The 6,278-nt window shown below is 44.5% G+C and overlaps 1 protein-coding gene across 1 annotated transcript in view; it reads left to right on the top strand.

Annotated features, from left to right (window-relative positions):
• The first annotated feature begins 4,419 nt into the window (after positions 1-4,419).
• The window catches only part of KIF3B (kinesin family member 3B), a 60,115-nt gene continuing 58,256 nt past the window's right edge, over positions 4,420-6,278 (top strand). The window contains exons 1-2 of the mRNA XM_073880575.1: positions 4,420-4,538; positions 4,639-4,733. The gene's annotated coding sequence lies outside the window, so the exon portion shown is untranslated. The remainder of the gene's footprint in view (positions 4,539-4,638; positions 4,734-6,278) is intronic.

The raw sequence follows: 6,278 nt of genomic DNA, 5'->3' as shown, positions 1-6,278 counted from the left end.
TTATTTGAATGATATTTTTATTTGCACTTTTTTTTCTGTATCTAAAATGTTCATTAGGGTAAATTCCCAGAAATGGATTTTAGATCAAAGACTTAAAGATAAAAATTTTTATTATGGAAAAACTCAAATCTACATAAAATTTGTGAGTAATAAAGTGAACTCCCAATTTCAATAATCCTCAGCATTTTAACAGTCTTGTTTCATTTACCATTCCATCCCCAAGTCCATGTACTAGAGTCTTTTAAAGAAAATTTGAATGTGTTTTGAAAGAAGAGCCAATAGAATTTGCTGACCCACTGAATGGAGGCTAGGAGGGAAACAGGGAAGTCCAGGATGCTCTAAGGTTTAGGGCCCAAGCAGTGGGAAGTTGTCCCTGATTTGCAGACTGACTTTGAAGGTGAGGCCACCTCCCTCCAAGTTCCAGGTGCTAATGGTGGTCCAAACAGCGTCAGAGTTGGTCTCCAGATGTTCCTTGGAGAGCTGGTTGACAAGGCAGAGTCCAGGGACCCACCCTCCTGAAGAATCAGAACATTTTGTGGGTAGTGCCCAGGTATCTGCATCTTTTTTTTTTTTTTTTTTTTTTTAAGATTTTATTTGAGAGAGAGAGCAAGCAGGGGGAGGAGCAGAGGAAGAGGGACAAGCAGACTCTGTGCTGAGCCCGGAGCCTGATGTGGGGCTCGATCCTACAACCCTGAGGTCACGACCTGAGCGGAAATCAGGAGTCAGACAACTAACTGAGCCCCCCAGGCACCCCCAGGTATCTGCATTTTAAGAAGCACCTACAAGTGATTTTGATGCCCAGTGGCCCAAGACCTACTTATGTTGTAGGAGTAGGACCAGCAGTAGGACTCCTCAGGCCAGCAGCATCAACATCACCTGGGGCAGCTTGTTAGAAAGGCAGACTCCCAGGCCCCACCCCAGGCCTGCTGAGTCAGAAACCCTGGGATGTGGCCCAGGAATATTTTAACACTCTCTCCAGGAGCTAAAGTTTGTGCAACACTATGCACTGTGATCAGCCAACAAGCGTTCAGGGAGCAGGGAGGGCCTTCTCTGCAGGTCCCGCCCCGGCAAGCCTTGAAGGTTCCTCCAACTGTAGTCAGTGGGGTAGCTTGAGGTACCTGGTAGTGTTCAGTTTGGTTTGTAACATTTTTTTTTTTCTCTTACTGTGCGTTGGGGGAAATGTAGAACTAGACAGAATTTGATTTAATGGATTTCACTGTTTTAGGATGGGACCGATTTTATATAAGTAAAACAATGGGAATCACATTTTCAAAAAATGGAAGTAACTACCAGTAGAGGTGGGTTATATATTAGGCAGAAATGGAGAAGCTGGTATTCAAAGGAACCAAAGCTGGGAAACACTATCCTGATACATCATAGATCCTTCAGAAACACGCATCGGAGGGGAGAGGAGGGGAGAAAGAAAAAAAAAAAAGGAGAGAAGAGATAGAGGGAGGAAGGAAGAAGTGAGCTCTCATTTCTGTGTTCCGATCACTTCAAAAAAGCTTAGTGAATAGTAAGATTTCCCTGGCCCGAAATCAAGGTCCCTTTTCCTCCTCCGTTTTCTCTCTTTCATTAGTGGAGTTGACAGAAAACAAAAACAAAAACAAAAAACCATAGCCTGAAGGCAAATCCTGCACTCTGGATCATGTCAGAATTAATTCAAATTATTACTTGAAAGCTGGTTTATTTCAGGGTTGAGACGTTTACCCTGAAATAACATTATTTAAGGACAAGCAGGTTTGGTTTGTTTTTACATCTAATCCTTTACTGATCATCAGCTCAGGACACCAAGCCCAACCAGGTAAACAGCAAGAGGGACATGGAGAGGGACAAAAGGCATTCCCCAGAAACTGCCTCCTTCCCCAAGTAGAGTGATTCAGCAGAAGTGAGGAACAGTGCCCACCCAGGGGTGGCAGAGGAGGAGACTGGGAGGATGCCCCATCCCTCTCTGAAAATCTGCCTCTCTAAAATTCAAAAAATTGGCAACATGCCAAGCCATTTCACATGTACTGTCTTGCAAGGGGGGATATTTCCCTTTCTAACAATGAGTGTGATGTTTTAGGAGGTACAGGGCACTAGCAAAAAAGAATTATCTTCTTGTTTTCTCAGTCCTGCTAACAATGCCAAAGAGAAAGTCTCAGTTCAATGCCAACATGTCATTAATTTCTCTACCATTTGCTAATAATCCGTCCGGGTAACAGGTCTGAGAGCAGACCTCAGAGTCACATTAGCTTGAATTTAGTGACACTGTTTTGCTTTCATTATATTTATGTTGGAGATGCTTTGTATTTGTGTTTTTTTCATTTACAGATGTGGTTTACAGTTTCCTTCTAAGAAATTTATTTAGTTTACAAAAAGCAAGTTGATTTAGAGAAATATATTAAGTAAAGGATGTGGTGTGGCTTATGAAGATGAAATCTGGGAGAGCAGATCTCTCTGCTAGGCCCTGAAGACCCCCAGAACAAGACCCAGGAGGCAGTCAAAGGGGGGAGCTAGTCCTGAAATTACTGTGCATTCATATACCACTTCCCCTTCACATCTCCACACTATTGTCTAGGCTTTCTCTCTGCTTATATCATACTCATTAGAGTTTCTAGATCTTATTCTAAGAAATTTTCCTCTCCTGAGCTGCCATAGCACCTTGAAATTGTGGTAATAACCAGTATGTATTGTTTACCACTTGTCAGGCTGTGTTTAAGCACTGTATATAAGCTACACCATCTAGCTCACCGAATAACCCTGTGAAGTTGGTCCTCCTATTATCTCCATTTTACAGATAAGGGCACCGAGGCACAGAGAGGCAAAGCAACTAGCTCAAGGTCACGCAGCTTGTGAGTGGTAGAGCTAGGACTTGAACCCTGGAAGTAGGAGATAAGAGCCAGTGTACTTAACCCCTGTGCTGGGCTGCCTCTTGGGTCACTTATCTGAGGACATTTGCTTCTTGGTTTCCCCAGCTAGACCAGAGCTTCCCCAAGAGCAGGGACCATGCCTGATGTATCTCCCTATACCAGCACCTGACCTGGTATGCACCTTTGAAGAGTGCCCACTGAATATGAGTTGAATGACTGAAATGTAGAGAAAGTGGTCTGGGAAGCTGTGATGACTTCTGACCTTGTGCAAGATTCACAGAGAAGGTTGGAGTTGAGTTGAATGATGGATGTGTTATCAACAGGTGCACGTGCGGAAGAGGAAAGGGAAGTCTGGATGGAGGACACCATGTGAGCAAAGGTACAAAGAGGGGACCACAGTTGGTCTAGTTTAGTTGGATTGGGGGAAGAGTTTGGAAAATTCTTGCGGTTGGAACATGGTGGGGGGCGGTGCTCAAAGGCAAGAGTGAAGAGCTTGTACTCCTGGGAGTGTCAGGGACCCAGCGATGCAAGGGAAGTGGCACCGGCAGAGCTGGGCGTTGGGGCGGTTGATGTGACTGTGGGTTTAGAACAACTGAGAGGAAAGACTTAAAGTGAAAACCAGAAAGAGAGCTAAGTTTGTGGGGAGCAGTGAGCAGTGCTGTGCGGGGATCCAGGGCGGTGGAGACCGGAGATGAGGCTGCACATGTGTGTGTGAAGGGCCTAAAATACCAAACTAAGAGGTGTGGCTTTTCTCTTGGGGAGCCAGAGGAGGTTCTGAAACCTAGAGTGTTTGCTCTGATTTTTTTTTAAAGATTTTATTTATTTATTTGACACAGAGAGAGAGAGAGAGATCACAAGCAGGGGGAGTGGCAGAGGGAGAAGCAGGCTCCTTGCTGATCAGGGAGCCTGACAGGGGGCTCAATCCCAGGACCCTGGGATCATGACCTGAGCTGAAGGCAGCTGCTTAATGACTGAGCCACCCTGGCGCCCCTGATCGGATTTTAATCAGGTCTTGTCTCTGGGTCAAGGGCAGATGGTGATGGTGGAAGGAGGGGCTTTTCAGGGCTCCTCTGAGCCCTCTATGAGGGAAGGGTCCCCACGGTGCCCCTTGAGGGCAGTGCCAAAGGGCTCTGACTGTGTAAGTTATTCAAACATTTTATTGAAAATAAATTCACGCTCAAGGTAAAACATTGAAAAAGGAAAAAAGAATATACCTGTACAGTGAAAATAAGTGCCTGCTCTAGCCCAGAATGCTCCCCAGAGGCAAACGCTGTATGTCTTCCAGAAATTTTTCATACTCTCTCTAGAAATACATCCATGTGTATATCCTCTAAAAAAAAAAAAAAAAGAACCCACAAAATCATACTGTCTGGCTTTTGCTTTTCTTGTATAACACACTTAGAGTTTTTTCAATAGCAGATATGCAGATATTTTTCATTCTTTTTACCCTCCTCCGAACATTCCACAACATGAATGGACTATAATGCATTTAGCCTATTGTGAGGTATTTAAGTGTGATGTTTTGGCCACCATGAGCAAAGCGGCAGTGCACAGGCACCATCTCCCACACGGGCAAATACATCAGTAGGATATGTTTCCAGCAGTGGAATTTGTTGGTGAGATGCCTCAGCTTGTCTTCACAGGATTGTTGGGGTGTCCTCACAATACTGGCTGGCTTCCCCGAGAGTGAGTGATTCAGGAGAGCAAGACAGAAGCTGCAAAGGCTTTTATGACCTGGCCTCTTCAATCATACCCAACATTGCTGCCACTTTTTTTGGTCACACAGACCAGCCCTCTCCAAGGTGACAGGAGTCCACACAACGGCAGATGCGTGAGGAAGTGAGGATCATTGTGGGCCATCTTGGAGCCTGACTACCATAGGTTTGTTTGTTTTTTTAAGATTTTATTTATTATGAGAGAGAGAGAGCATGAGCAGGGGGAGGGGCAGAGGGAGAGGGTGAAGCAGACTCTCCACTGAGCAGGGAGCCCAGTGCAGGGCTCGATCCCAGGACCCTGAGATCATGACCTGAGCTGAAGGTAAGCACTTAACCAAATGAGCCACCCAGGTGCCCCTACCACAAGTTTTTTTGTTTATTTCAATTAACATAGAGTAAAATTTACTCTTTTTTTTTTTTGTATGTAGGTCTATGAATGTTAACACATGTACATTTGCGTAACCACCACCACAAACAGGAAACAGAACAGTTCCATCACCTCTCAAAAAACCCTTGTGTTTCTCATTGTAGTGACACACTCTCCCCACCCTTAACCTGTGTTAACCACTGATCTATCACTACAGTTTTGTCTTTTGGAGAATGTCACATAAATGGAATCATACAGTATGTCGCCTTTTGAAATGGCTTCTTTCACTCAGAATGATGCCATTGAGACTCACCTAAGTTGTAGCCGGTGTCAGTAGTTCATTCCTTTTTATTGCTGAGCTGTGTTTCATTGAATGGATGTACCACGCTCTGTTTATGGGTTTACCCACCGAAGGGGTCATTTCCAAATTTGGAGGGACAGTGAATAGAGCTGTTCAAAGCATCCGTGCACTGGACTCCTTCTGTCCTTCTGCTACTTGGACGATAGCTCTGTTAGACCTTGAGCTCTTGTACCACAGCTCCCATAGACCCGGTTTATTTTTTTTTTCAACCTTTGTTTCCTTTGTTGTTCAGACTGAGTAATTTCTACTGACCCAGCTTGGAGTTCATAGATTCTTTCTGTCCTGTGACATCTCCGTTCCGCTGTTTAGCCCATCCACTGAGCTTTTCAGTTTGGGTTATTGTATTTTTTCAATTTCAAATACATATTTGGTATATATACAGATATCAAATGGAAACTTTAATATATATCTTGTATTTACTAAAAAGCTGAAGAAAGCTCAGAGTCTGCATCCTTATTTCTTGGAGTTTTGTTTTTGTTTTTGTTTTTTAAGTAGGCTCCAACATAGGGCTTGTACTCATGACCCTGAGATCAAGAGTCGCATGCTGTACCGACTGAGCCAGCAAGGTCCCCCTAAAATTTACCATTTTCATCAGTTTTAAGTATACAGTTCAGTGGCAGTAAGTGCATTCACACTGTTGTGCAACCATTAGCACCACCCACCTCCAGCCCTTTTTCCTTCCCAAACTGAAACTCTATCCCCATCAAGCACTAACTCCCCATGCTCTCCTTGGAGGATTTTTTTTTTTAAAGATTTTTAAAATTTATTTATTTGTCAGAGAGTGAGAGAGAGCACAAGCAGGGGGAGCAGCAGAGAGAGAGGGAGAAGCAGGCTTCTCACAGAGCAAGGAGCCCGATGCGGGACTCGATCCCAGGACCCTGGGATCACGACCCGAGCTGAAGGTAGACGCTTAACGACTGAGCCACCCAGGCGTCCCATCCTTGGAGGATTTTTGCAGCAGTTACTTTAAGGGCTTTTTCAGA

Source organism: Callorhinus ursinus, unplaced genomic scaffold (genome assembly GCF_003265705.2).
Source record: "Callorhinus ursinus isolate GAN/ISIS: 27379988/994484 unplaced genomic scaffold, GSC_fseal_2.0 scaffold38, whole genome shotgun sequence".
NCBI lineage: Eukaryota > Metazoa > Chordata > Mammalia > Carnivora > Otariidae > Callorhinus > Callorhinus ursinus.
Note: the sequence above shows the minus strand (reverse complement) of the source record. Positions and strands in the feature narration are given on the sequence as shown.